The sequence below is a fragment of the Sapajus apella genome, unplaced genomic scaffold (genome assembly GCF_009761245.1).
Source record: "Sapajus apella isolate SASKATOON/1434 unplaced genomic scaffold, GSC_monkey_1.0 scaffold27, whole genome shotgun sequence".
In the NCBI taxonomy this organism is placed as follows: Eukaryota; Metazoa; Chordata; class Mammalia; order Primates; family Cebidae; genus Sapajus; species Sapajus apella.
Window position 1 is genome coordinate 20940770 of NW_022436967.1, and position 15336 is coordinate 20956105.

Sequence of the window (15336 nt, forward strand, 5' to 3'; positions counted from 1 at the left end):
ACTCCTTTTTTGGGTCCTTTTGTTAGGTCCTTTTTTATGGGTTGGAGTAAAAGAAGCAATGATTAGAAGTGTATCCATGATAGGCTTTATAGCAGATTCTACTGTAAAGGCTATGGTTACATAACAGACTTTAAATTGTCTTGTGAAAGCTATGCTAAATAATAGAATTCTCTAGATTACTTACTGACTAAACAAATCTGTGCAGCTGCTGTACTTGTGGCCTGTGGAAAAATATCTCAAATGTAGATTATAGAGATTTATTTGTAGGGGATTAATAAAGAGACTACTTAGTTAAGTAAATCTTAAAGACTCCCTTAGAATCTTTAAGCTAGATAAAGAGCTTCATCTTTGGCTGGGTGCAGTGGCTCATGCCTGTAATCCCAGCGCTTTGGGAGGCCAAGGTGGGTGGGTCTCAAGGTCAGGATATCGAGAGCATCCTGCCCACATGGTGAAACCCCATCTTCACTCTTCTAAAGCACAAAACACAAAAAATACAAAATACTAAAATACAAAAATTAGCCAGGTATCGTGGTGTGTGCACCTGTAATTCCAGCACTTGGGAGGCTGTGGCAGGGGAATCACTTGAACTCAGGAGACAGAGGTTGCAGTGAGCTGAGATCACGCCATTGCACTCCAGCCTGGCGACAGAGCAAGGCTGTCCAAAAAAAAAAATCTTTATCTAGCTCATCCTTTGATCTATTTGATTTTAGATGGATTGGTTTATGGGGATTCTGGATAAGGAGCATACTTAAAACTCTTGGCATTATCCTCCCGAGAGTCAGAATAGTAGTCTACCTGTGTGCTGTGTTCTGTCACAGTTTTAACTGTTTGCTTACAGCAATCTTTAGAATGTCAAGTGGCCTCTCTTCAACCAGAATGACAAGAGCTGAAGAAATGTGTCATCATGAGGATGACATAATCTATGCAACATACTGAGACTGGAAACCCAAAATGATGGTAACTGAGAGTGGTGCTAAGGCCCTAAGTTTTGGTCATACTGTCACCTACCTGCCCAAAAGGGGGAATTTTTACTACAAAATTACAGGAGTCCATTGTTTTGGACTGAGCTCATATGCTAGGCTCCAACAGACCAGACCAAACTAAAATAGAGCTGCTCATGTTAAATGTGCCATAATCAAACTAATACTTTAAGGTAACACATAAGTCCTAGAACAGACAAGAATTTACTTTCCTCCTGTAAACAGGATACATTGGCACAAGGAGGTACCCTCTACTGAGTCCTTGTTCTCACCTTGCAAAACCTGCTATTGTACTTTTTCCCGGTAGGTTTTAAGACCAATGGTGATAGTGACATCAGTGACTAAAGTTTTGGTCAATCTCTCAAAGTGAAAAAAAATTACCAAAAGGGGGAAATTGTTAAATGAAGTTTAACCTAAAGCCACCTTCTTGCATAACTAAGGTTCAGCCTAAAGGCTTTCTGTACATTGTGAACTATAACAAGTGGAAGTGTAAGCAGACCATAGCCTACACTTGTGCCAATCACTAAGTTTTGATCAATCAAAAGTACCCAACTGTTCCAACTCTTCAAATAAGGCAAATGCCAAGCTGTAACCAACCCAGCTGTTTTTGTACCTTGCTCTCATTTTCTATAGGTCACTTTTCTTTTCCTGTCCATAAATCTTCCATCATGTGGCTGCACTGGAGTCTCTGAGCCTTCTCTGGCTCAGATGGCTGCCTGATTCATTGATCATTCATTGCTCAATTAAACTCCTTTAAATTTAGGCCAAAGTTTTTCTTTTATCACTATCAATACTATACTCTGGAGATAAAAACAAGATAATATTAAAATCCAGATTTGACAACAATTTTAAGTAGAAACTCCTTTTTAAACAGGACATAGTGTTTAAAGCAGTATGTTCTTTACTCCGGATGTTAAGTAACCTTTTCTCTTAAAAGTGTCTCTTTTGGAGAAATTTAATGTCTGATTTTTTTTTTTCTGAGATTGAGGTACATTAATTCAAAAACTCTTAATCTAGCCTGAAGTAAACAAAATAAATAGCTAGGAACAGAAGATGTATGCTGTTTGTTAAACTATATAAACTCATGTGTATCACAATATGATGTTTCACTAACAAATAATGAAACTGTGCTTATCACATATATATATATATATATATATATATATATATATATATATATACACACACATACATATACATATTTCAGCAGACAAAAATAAATTTCCCAAATAGAATAAGCTGCTTGGTTTGGAGCATTGTTGCTATTTATGCTGCAAAATTGCTTCTTCTCAAAATTATAATTGTGAAATTTCCTAAACGATGTACTATATTATTACCTTTTATAATAGTTTAAAAATAAGGTTCCTCAATGGTACAACTTCTCTGAAACAAATAAATTTGGCCTCTATAATAGTCTTTGGAGAGGTTCTACATTCTATATTGCAAAAATTCAAAGATCAGCTGCTAACATAAATAAATTCTGTAAATCATTCAGAAAACTTTTGCTAGTAGGATTAACAGAAGACTAGAAATATGTATTTCAGGATATGCAAAGATTAGACCAAACTCTCAGTCTCAGGAAGGTGACAGTAAAACTCTGCTCACAGTTAGAAGTTTAAAGACTACTAATCCTGATATGTGAGGTGTCATCCTAGTGAATGAAAAGTTCCAGACTGAAAGGACAAAGCCCAATAAATAACTTAGCACTTCACATGAAGGGGCATCAGATGTTAGCAAAATTATTGATCTTTACAGAGTTGGGTGGGTAGAGACAAATAGAATACCTCGAGGGAAGTGACTGTGTTGTGTTTTAAGGAAAGAGAAGAAAGAATGTGTCATAGATAGAAAAAGGCATGTGTATATATTGCACTGTGCATGAAAGGGAAGCTTGGATGTGCTGTGGGATCATGTGTTTTAATAAGACAAGTTGGGTGAGCTTGTCTGTGAGGATGTCTGTGCACATCAAAGAGGAAGACTGGAAGCATCAGTGGCTAGAATTTTAATAAAATAATAATAAAATAAAATCACCAGATCATTAGCTGAGTTTGCCTGCTGGCTACAGAGTAGGTAGCTTCTATTTCATTGGAACTGATTTTGGGAAATCAAAGGTTTTCAACTAATACTGTTGTATTTAAATGTGTGCCCTTATGTTTCCTTTATAAACACCCATTCAAATTACAAACAAAAGCTAATTAATGAATATTCTAAGGTATCCAGAATTTAAAAAAGTGTATTCTACAACTAATAGAAAGTAAATGGCACAGATGATTAGCCCATCAATCTTGGAACTTACTCCAAATAATGTGTAAATTTGAAACTATTAAAATGCTTGTGTTAGAAGCAGATTGTATTTATACAAATAAAGAAGATTCTGGAAATTCAGTTAAGTTGCCTCAAATATAAATATATATTTTTCAAACTGTAACTATAATAAAATTCTGGTTAATAGGATGAACTGACCTGATGTAGAAGGACAACCCTACTCATCACATGTATATATACACACACCCCCCACCATGTACATATATGTCAGGTATGATGTAATCCTTTTAAATTCCACAGTTGCCTTTTCAAATAAAAAAGGTTGAACAATTTTCAGAAACTGAAACAAAAAAAGTAGAATATTTGTTGAATGTGAGCCAAAGTAGCAAACATACAAGGCTATAAGAACCAGTAAAATCTCTTAGAGATAGAGGTTTTAATGATCAAACAGAAAGAATGAATAATGCCTTGTACAATATTGGAAACAGATACAATCCCTGGATAAGTCAGGGCTCTACTGATTACCTCATCTTGGAAGAGCAACCAGAGCAACTGTGCCTACAGGTGTTGGGAAGCTGTAGAAGGGTAGCTATCTAAGCAGGGCTAGACAAGGAAGAAATGCTATCAAGGAGGTTTCTGAACCTCAAGCTTGACTCATTTTGCTGAAGGGCCTAACTAATACAATGCTAGCCCTACGGTCCTGAAACACTGAACCAAGAAATTGATATAAAGCTGGTTCTGAACAGTTGAAATTCAGAGGGCTCTCACAAAAGCAGCTTGAAATATAGCCTAGATTTGGGGAATGCTTATAGAAAGTAATTCTCACTGAAAATGAATTTACAATCAGAAGTTATAAAATACATAAGATTAAAACTAGAGAACTGACATGCTATGAGCATGAAACAGAGAAAAATATGAAATAATTTCTTGAAAAATTCAATGAGATTTAAAATAATTCTGGCAATCTGGTACGCTCAGTGTCTGGATAAACTATTCCTGGACAGAACATCTAACAATCTGGATAGTGTATTTAATGTGTCTTTTTAAATGTATAATTGAACTGATAGGAAGTAAGACACAAACTTCAGAGGTCAAGAAATGATGACAAATATAACCTGAAAAGTTGAGAAAGGACTGAAACTGACATTCACTCATCTGCTCATCCATGGTAATGTGGAGTTTTTGTTTTCATATTAAATAACTAAATCACATTATTTAAGTACAAGAAGACTGACTTTTTGATGTCACAATAAATACTATATAATAAAAGAAAAGACAAACCTCTTAATTTTACCTTGGTGAAGAAGCAGCAGATTTTGAACCTGTTGAGGGAGATTTTACAGATTTGAGGTTCAGTTCTGCCACTTAAAAATAGTCAAAGCATAACATACATTTAGGGTATGGTTTAAGTGAATGCTTACATATCTATACCTGCTACTCACATTAATACTATTTTAGAGCACATCAAGATGGCTGTTACATATATACCCACTATTCAATAACCAACCAGGAAAACTGTTATCATGACTTGTATCATCCTATATTTACATTTCCTGTTATTTCACTTTGTAAAAATGAAATCTTTTGTATCTGACTTCAGTTAACACAATGTCTGTGAGATGCACCCACATTAGGTGTAGCAGTACTTTACTCTTTTTGCTGTAAAATATTTCACTATATGATTATACCACAATTTGTTTATAATATCTGCTCTTTAAGTGTATTTGGGTTGCTGCCACTTTTTGACAATTAAAAACAGGGCTGCTGTAAAAATTCTTGCACATGTAGCTCAGTGAATGCGTTTACACATTCTATTAGTTATATGCCTAAGAATTAAATAGACATGTCATAGGGTATAATATATTAAGCTTTAGCAGACACTGATAAATAGTATTTCAAAATCATTTCTTCTCATAAGCAGTGTATGGAGTTCCAGTTTCTCCACACCTTGGCCAATATTTGATAATGTAAGGCTCTTTAATTTTGCCACCCTAGTGGGTATGAAGTACATTGTGCATTGTGGTTTTAAGTTTTCCTAATGAAGGATACAGTATAACACATTTCAAATGCTTATTGACCATTTGTGTATTCTCTTTTGGGAACAACCTTATTAAAATGTTTTAAGTGGTTTTTCTTTTTTCCTCCTTAGTGTCTGAAATTTACTGATTGCATTGTAGAAGGAAATTACATATTTTGGATACAAATTTTTTTGGTTTCATGTATATACATTTCTTCCACTCATGAATGGCATTTTTACATTCTTCATGGAATCTTTTGATAAACAGAAGTGTTTTATTCTAATGAAGTTATACTTATTAATATTTTCTTTATAGTTAGGACTTTCTTTACCTATTTAAGAAAAAGTTTATGGTGTAACAAGATAAACTGAATAAGCTACAAAACTATGATGCTTTATTTTTTTAAACCCATCAGAGAACTTATGATGAATAGAAATCTAGGTGAATTATATTTCAATGAGGCAGGAGCCTGTCCTTGGAGAGAAGAACCCACAATTGCTTTTGTTTTTCCACATACAGTGAAAAGAGAGTGAACCTGTCATAGAATAGCATAAGAAAAACCCAGAATAACTTTTAAAGAATTGTAATGGCTGCGTATGCTCTGGTGTGACTACCAGTTTTTCAAGGAATCTCAGTATCTGCCTTTCCTCCAGTTGTTTCACACAAAGCCTTCGCTGAGTGCATTTTAGTAATGCATTTTATAATGTGGAAAGAACAATGTGACTGACAGAGTACTCCTCAGAAGCATGGGACCTTCAGTTACTCAGCCGCCTAAAAACAGAACATAGGAAATGAAAAAGTATTCTCTCAGGTACACAAGGTTAGTTGGTACATGGAAGTAGTGACCTCAAGATTGGAGGCAGGGCAAGAGGGTTGGAGAAAATCCTCTAGGTGACAAAGCCTTCACTGAGCATGTTGTCACCACACTGCTGCTGAAGGACAGGGGCAGGTAAAAGGGTTCTGAAAGATTCCCTGAAGGTACAGAAGAGTTTCACCAAATGCATACAAATGCATGGAGGCTGGTAGGAGGGTAGGGCAGTGGAGAGAAAGTTCCACATTGCACAGCAGATCTTTATTTAGTTCAAAGTAGCGGCTCTCTGTGGGCTAGGATTAATGCAGTAGGGTGGAGAAAGACCCCTCAAAGGTGAAAAGCCAAGGGCAGGGCTCAAAAGAAAAGAGAACTTCATAGTCATTTGGAAGTCTGGATATCAGACTATAAGGCAGAAGTAGATCTCCCACAGTTCAGAAATTTACTTACTGAACTGTAAAACAAAGAGATTTCTAGAGTGTGACCAAGACTCAGATCCCAAGCCATTCTGAAATAAATATTCTTATCTCAAAGTCAAAAATTTTAAACAAGTGGTAAAATGAGAGTCCTGTCAGACATGCATGTAACTAGATCTGCAACAGAGCCTGAAACCAACTTAACCATAAATTATATTGATTCTTTCCACCACCCTCATAGCAACCTGATAGCTGAAGAAATATTTCCTTTTTGGGTGCAAATGTTATTTATTTTAATACTTATATTTCTTAAACATGTAATGTTAATATGTGGTAAAAAATATAAGATATGTAGTGAAGCAAGAGCTTATGAACCATAAGCAATAGGGGTAAAACAGTCAATCGTAGCTGACCCATATTTATCTCATTTATTAGAATTAGAAAACCTAGACTTTAAAATAACTATCGTTAATATGTTAAATTGATCTAGTAGAAAGGTAGACAAAAATGCATGAACAAACTGGGAATTTTAACAGAAAAACAAAGTAAGAAAATAATCAAAATAACATAACAGAAAAAGAGTATTAACAATGAAAAACGTATTTTATGGACTTAACAATGAATCAAACACAGTGAGGGAACGTGAACACAGGTCAAAACTAAAGCTTAAGGAGAAAATATCTATATCTATATCTATATCTATATCTATATCTATATCTATAATCATCCATCTGTCTACATAATCAAATGTTCTAGGTAGATAACAATATGAGTTAGTATCAAATATTCTAACATATTTGTAACTAAATTTCTAGAAATAGGTAAAGAAAAGGAGGAGTGGGAAGAAATTTTTGAACAGATAGTGGCTGGAAATTTTTCAGAATTAATGAAAGATGGAAATCCACAGGTGTAAGGAGCTTAGTAAACTGCAAGCAAGGTTAAACACATAAACATGCGCGTGCACACACACACACACACACACACCCCTAAACGCCTCATAATAACCAAACATCTGCAAACTAAAGATATTCTTAGGTAAACCTACCTAGCTAGCTTGTGTACTCATGTGGTCTTAAAACTAAACTTTGACCTGGATGGCCCTGTTGAGGAGGGTATCGACCAGGGAGATTACCCTCTAATGGTTGTTTGCTTTGGGCATGGGAATCTGTCTTTTAATCTTCAACCTCTAGTGGTTTGACTCAGGCCTTTGTCAATTAAACTTTACTAAATAAATGCCAGTCTCACTGGCTGGTGGTGGCCTATAGTCACAACTGTTTACAACACTCTCCAGGGTGCCTGTAAGCCATGCTGACACACTCAGTCAAACTGGTAAAGCATAATATCTGTGTGTCAATGTATTTTATTTATCTGTTGCTGAGTCAAGGTCTACAAGACAGACACCCATAGATGGTGACCCCATCAGTGGTGCCCAACATGGGGTGATCCCAACAATAAAATATGGCTGACAATGAAGGCTGGAAGATAGGTAGCATCTTTAAAGTCACCTTAAAGTCACTCAAAAAAAAAAAGAAAAATCAACTCAGAATTCTTTACTAAATCAAGTATCCTGTTAAAATGAAGGTAAACTAAAAATATTTTCAAAAGCAAAGGCTGAAAAATTTGAGCAATAGCATTGAACTTTAAAATATATTATAAAAATGATTTTTTAAGCTTAAGTAAAAATATTTATTTCCTTTAAGACCATTGACTGTTTAAAGCAAATATAATAAATGTGTATTGTGGAATTAAATTTATGACAAGAGCAAAATGTTGGTGATGAAAGAAATAAAATTACTTATTTGTGAATATTATTATTATAATATGATATAATATAATATTTAATGTTATTCTGTGATGTATTATTCTAATGATATTCCTGTGCAGTTTTGATGTTAAGCTTGTGAGATTCTGATAAAAACATTGGGATGGTAAGACTTCTTTTTCTTTTATTGGGAACAGTTTGTATGATTGAAATATTTTTTTCTTCCTTAAATATTTGGAAAAATGTATTGGTGAGTTTAACTCTGCCAGGAGATTTAATTGTGTCAAAGATTTTAGTTAACAGATTCAATTTATTTAATAGGTATCAAACTTCAACAATTTATTTCTTCATTTGTCAGCTTTAGTAAGCTATGGCTTTTATTGTTTTTGAGAAATTATCAAATTTATTTTTCTAAAGTTATTCATCACATTTTATATTATCTTTATGATGCTGTCAAATCTGCAGTATTGCCCTATATTCTATTGTCTTTTGATTTTTTTGTGTATCTTGTGTTTTATTTCCATTTACTTTTTCATAATTTTGGATCTTATATTTCTGTTTTTATATTTGTTTCTTCTCCCTACTATATTTCTTAGATTTTATTTGCCGTTCTTTTACCTGTTTCTTGAAGTGGAAGCTTTAATGAATAATAAAAGTTATATAGCTTGCCCTATCTTCTCTATGTAAGAACACCTACGTTTTGTGTGTTTCTTATTGGAATCATTTGCTCTTTGAACGTAATGCAATTGGGATATGCTGTCTTATGGCTAATTTAAAAAATTTAATGGTGATATTAAAAAATTATGCAAGTATATTTTAAACATAGTTTTTATCTTAAAATATATAAACATAAACGGAATTATTAGCTGTACTGTGTTGAATAGTGTCTCCTCATAACTCAGGTAGACCTGAAACCTGTGACTGTGACCTTAGTTGTAAATAAGATCTTTGTAGATGTCATCTTATTAAGATAAGGTCATATGGAGTTATCTAATGATGAATACCCTTATAAGAAGATGGAAATTCAGATCCACACAAAGAGAGGAGAAAGCCATGAAAAGATGGAGGCAGAGAATGAAGCGATGTGTTTACCAGCCAAGGAACACAAAAGACTGTGTAAACACCAGAAGCTACAAGAGAGATATGGAGCAGATATTTCCTCAGAGCTTCCAAAAGGGAATCAATCCTGTCAGTTCGATACCTTAATTTCAGACTTTGAAACTCTGAAACTGTGAGAGCACACTTTTATTGTTTTAAGCTACCCAGTTTGTGGCAACTCTCAGAAACTAAAAAACTAGATAATCTCTTAATATGGAAGGAATGAATCTTTTGTTCAATTTGGGTTCACTGACTAAAATTTCAAAGAGTCTTTTTTTTGTCTGTTTTTTTTTCTTAAATTGCAGTTTCCAGTTTCAATTTTTAAAGGGAATAAAGGCGTAACATTTGTGAAGCAATCTGAATGCAGGATTTATGAAATATTTACAGTTAATACACCTAATCCTTTATTGTTCTCTTGTTTACAACTATTTTTAAAGCAATTTTAAATGACATATTACATTTATCTAATGTTAAATATTTCAACATCATTTTTATAAAAACAACCATCTTTGTTTTGCATTAATATTTTTTTGATCTTCACAATAGTTACTCAAGCAAATTAGGGCTTGAAGTAAATACAACTGAGTGTTGGTAAACATGCTATAGAGAGAGCTGGGTGGTTGCCAGCATCTCCCTGCTGTGAGCATCCCTCATTGCAACTCACAGCAGAATGGGGAGGAATTATGAACCCGGAAACTGGTTGTTGGGAAAAGATAAATCTATTTTGGTTTACTTGAACTTTATCATTTTACTTTATGGTTCTTTCTTTTTTTCAACAATCAATCTTTTAGTGAACTGCCTGTGGGAGTGTTAGGGTAGAAAGAAAGAAGGGAGGTAAGTGAAAGTAGGACAGAGAAGGAAAAACATGCCGATAGGTGATCTCCTATGCCATTTTTTAATGTCAAACTTTAAATTCCAGCCTATCTCTCTCAAGCCATTTATCTTCTGATCTACTTCCCTCAGTTGCTGGGTGATATCAAGCAAGAAACACAAGCAACATTTTATCAATAGAAACAAAAGAGCAAGGATGGTAAATTGCTTCCATGAGATCACAAACTCCAAATATGTACCAGATAAGTTGGGAATATTCTGCATTATACCTTTTTTTTTCTATAATGTAGTTTTTATGAGGTAAAAGTTTCCTAAGATCAGTGAATATGTCTTTTGTTAAACAAGTTAATAAATAATAGCTAAAATACATTTAGAGATTAATATGTGCTGGCAAATTATTATTATTTAACTGACTAATGTTTGATGTAAATAACAGGCATCCCAGCTAATATGCTATGGCTGTGTCCCCACCCAAATCTCATCTTGAATTGTAATTCCCATAATCCCCATGTGTTGTGGGAGGGACTTAGTGGGAGGTAATTGAATCATGGCGGTTGTTTTCTCTAGGCTAGTCTCCTGACAGTAAGTTAGTTCTCAGGAGATCTGATGGGCTTATAACGGTCTTACCCCTTTGTTCAGCTTTCATTCATCCCCTTCCTGCTGCCCTATGAAGAAAGACATGCTTGCTTCTCCTTTTGCCATGATTATAAGTTTGTGAGGCCTCCCAGTCATGCTGAACTGTGAGTCAATTGCACCTCTTTCCTTTATAAAATACCCAGTCTCGGGTATGTCCTTATAGCAGCATAAGAACAGACGAACACACCAGTTTTACAGATAATTGAAAGGTGTTAGTCATTTACCTGTTCTCACTCAGTTTAAGATATTGAGCTATAATATAAATCAACAATGTGTGCATATGACCCATATGACCATTATTCTATATGTCTTCTCATGCAGATCCAAATGGTGCTGAGCACAAGGCAATGCTCATTGAATATTAATTAACATATGTAGTGGATTAAATAGTAGCCCTCCAAAAGGTATGTTTCTGTCTTAATCCTCAGAACCTGTGAATGTTATCTTATATCAAAAACAAACAAGCAAAAGTTAATTAAATAGAGGAGTTTGAAATGAGGAGATTATCTTAGATTATTTGTGTGGGTCCTAAATCCAATGACAAGTATTCTCTTAAAAGACACATAGAGGAGAAGACAGACAGAAGAGGAGGAGGCAGTGTGACCACAGAGGCTCAGACTGAAATGATGTGGCACAAGTCAAGGAATACCCACAGTGACAGTAGCTGGAAGAGGCAAAGAATGGATTCTCTCCTAGAGCCTCCAAGGAAAGTGTGGTCCTGAGGCTATCTGGTCTCCATAACTGTAAGAAAATAAATTTCTGTTTTTCTAAGCCACCCAGCTAGACTTAAAATTTACATAATGTAGGAGATTAAGAGTATAAAAAAATGAATGGAAGAAGTAGATTGAGAAGTAGGAGAGAAATCTATAACCATAATAATTAGAATATTTCATAAAAATTTCAGACCTCTGGTTTCTAATTAATAAATTTATCTTTCTACCTTTGAGATATTCACTGATAAATTTACAGATATTTAAAAATCTTGTTCTTTTTTAGATCAATAATTTCCTGAAAGACGTATACAAAATATTCTAAATAAAAGTGAATTAATAATAATCACCTGGGTGAAATCTTACATAAGAATGCTATTCCTTGAGCAACTTTGCTTTTTAACAGTGAGTTAAAAGATTTAAAGTCTGTATTGTTCCTCTGAGTTATTTTGTTTGGATTTTTATCTTGAAGTTTTGGAGTAAAAGAGAAGTGTCTAATGGGAGAAAACAGTAAATCCCCTTCATCTGACAGGCAAACCCAAAACAAATGTTATTTTTAAAAGCAAAATTTATTTCTGCATCCTATTGGTAAAGCAGATAAGAAATTAGAATTAACACAAATCTTTTTGGAAGGCATAAGCACATTTTTGCGTAAATTTTAGCTTTTCAAAACTGATGAGCGTAGGAAATGAGAACACACTTGTCTGAAGCATGCTTTCAAAATATAAATCAACACATTATAGTACTGCTTAAAAGCCCACAACATCGTCGAATTATTTTTTAAAATATATTGCTTATGCTTGCTTAAAGTAGCCTACATGATCAAATCCTTGAATAACTCATTTTTATTTGTTCACTTGTTTTTGTGATAAATTTTACATACTGTGAAGTACAGTGTATAAATTTGTAAAGCTGACAAATGAAACCAACAATATAAAGAATATATAAAAGATGTTTATAATTCCAGAAAATTCCTTTGCTCCTGTATCCCTTCTAATACCAATGCCCACAGTACAATGCTGTTCTTGTTCTAATCATAATAAGTTAGAGTTTCCTCTTGTTGATATTCATGTAAAGGAATCCTACAGTTGTTTTTTGGGTTTGGCTTCCTCTGTTATGTATGATACTTTTGAGATTCATCTATGCTGTTCCACATGATATTAGTTTATTTTAAAAATCATATTTAATTGTAAGAATGTACCACATGCACTTATTCATTATCATGTTGAGGATGACTGGTTGTTTCAGTGTTTAGGTATACAATTTAGTTACAAAAATTTTGAGTATTTGGCTCTTAATGACATGGATGTCTTGAACATGTCTTTTGGTGTATGCACATCTTCATTTCTCTAGACTAAAAACCTAGAAATGGAATTGCCAGCTCATAGGGCAGCTGCATGTTTAATTATTAAAGGAAGTACACATTCTCTTGCTAAATGGTAAAACCGATTAATATTCCTAGCAAAGTATGAAAATTCCAGTATCTCCAAACCCTAAACAGTTCTTGGTGTTTTAGTCCTTTTAGTTTTATTATTCCAGTGTTTCTGACTTGTAGTTTTAATTTGGATATCTCCAAATGCTAATATTGAGGAGTTTTTAAATGTCTATTGGTCATGCATAGATCTTGTTTTGTAAACTGTTTTTCTTCTCTTCCTCAGTCAATTTTAATTGAGCAATTATTCTTTGTATTATTGATTTGTTATATTACATATTTGGAATACTAAGTCCTTAGAAAGATATATGTACAAAACATTGTTTTTTCTAAGCCAGCCTTTTCATTCTTAAATATTGTCTTTTGATGAGCTAAAGTATTAATTTGATGAAATACAGATAATCAGCTACTTTTAACAGTACATTTTGTGTTTTCACTCAGGTATACTTGACTATTGCAAGGCCTTACAAATATTCTTCTATTTTTTTTCTAGGACATTTATAGTTTTAGCTTTACTTTTTATGTTTATTACTCATTGTAAAATAACTATGGTGTGCGATGGGAGGTAGAGGTTGAAGTTTACTTTTACTTTTTTTCCATAAATTTGTTCTGTTGTTTCAGATCATCTATTTAAAATACACTTTATTTTCCTCCATTGAATTTATTTGGCACTTTACCAGGGGTTGAAGTTTACTTTTACTTTTTTCCCACCAATTTGTTCTGTTGTTTCAGATCACCTATTTAAAATATATTTTATTTTCTTCTGTTGAATTTATTAGGCACTTTATTTGTAAAACAATGAACTGTGTACATGTGGGTGTTACTTCTGGTCTTTTTATTCAGAGTCATTAATAATTTTTTAAATTTTATTCCAGTACTATAGTGTCCTGATTAGTATAACTTTTTAGTAAGTATTGACATCTGATAATGCCAATCTTAGAAACTTGCTCTCTTTTTCTAAAGATTAGTCTGCTTATTCTAGGTCCTTTGCACTTTCCTTATGTATGTTAGAATCAGATAGCAAAATTCCACCAACAAAAATGCCTGTTGAGAATTTAATTAAACCTGCATTGGCTTTAAAGCTCAATTTAGTTAGAATTGGTGATATATTTTTGTAATTTTAGCTGTAAAAGTCTTGCATATCTTTTGTTAAATTTACTTTCTTCAGCTAATAAGGGCACTTTGTGTTGGGAGACTAGTGCAATAAAGTAGTTAGGGACAAAATGGAAGGAATTGTCAGTAAGTAAATTTTTAAATTAACATTTATCACTCTTAATTATGTAAAGGTCATGTGAATCCCAATAAAGAAACAAAGTTATAAACATGCATTATCTTCAGAACTTATAACCAGCTTAACATATTTAGTTCTACGTAAACAATTTTCCCATTAGGTAAACTTGTGTAATAAAACAACGCTTTTATGTTAACTCTCTGAAATAACTGAGAGAATATTTTCTATTCAAATTAGTTTTTATGAATCATAAAGTTACTTTAATTGAACAACTATACCCTAAAATGCCATGGTTTGGATCAAGCAAGGGTTTCCTTTTTGAATTCCAGCCTGTCTGTTGTCATCTGAATTTAAATCCTCTCACTTGCAGTAATACATGGAAAAGTTGTATTTTTAAATTGCATATTGCAAGATTAGATGCAGAATTTCAGAACACTAAGAATCAATCAAGCTTCATTATAGATGCTCCTATGTAAACTGCCTTCATCAATTAGACCAATAAACAATTTACCTGTAAGTCTTAGTCCATTCTGTACTGCTACAACAGAATACTACAGACTGGGAAATTCATAAACAATAATTTATTTGGCCCAACAGTAGTGGAGGCTAGGAAGTCCAAAATTGAGGAAGGCACCTTGTGAGGTCCTTCTTGCTGTGTCAAAACATGGTAGAAGATATCACATGATCATGTACCCCAAAACCTAAAATGAAATAAAAAATGTGTAGGGCAAAAAATAATAAAATAAAATAAAATATTGTAAAAAAAAGAAATGAATAAAAATATACCTCTCTTGTGTTTCAAAAAAAAAAAAAAAGATATCACATGACAAGAAAATAAGAGAAGGCTGAACTGACTGTCATAACAAACCCAGTCTAAATATAAAACCACTCCTTTAATAAGGACATTAATCCACTCATTATGGCAGAGTCATTACAAACTAATCACCTATTAAAGGTTCCACCTCTCAGCATTGCTGCATTTGGGGTTAAGTTACCAACACATGATCTTTGAGACACATTCAAATCATCCACCATATACATTTTTACTGCTTAATTTATTCATAATTCTCTCTAACTAAAGGTGTTCCTCAGCATTTGAAAATTCGAAATGTACTATAAACATAAATTTTCAATTGCTACAGAACAGCAGTA

At 33.4% G+C, this 15336-nt stretch overlaps 1 long non-coding RNA gene across 1 annotated transcript in view; it reads left to right on the forward strand.

Moving 5' to 3' along the window:
• Positions 1-8013, forward strand: part of LOC116560905 — a 79563-nt gene extending 71550 nt beyond the window's left edge. Inside the window, exon 6 of the long non-coding RNA XR_004273199.1 lies at positions 839-8013. This is a non-coding gene — a long non-coding RNA (uncharacterized LOC116560905). The remainder of the gene's footprint in view (positions 1-838) is intronic.
• Positions 8014-15336: the final 7323 nt, after the last annotated feature.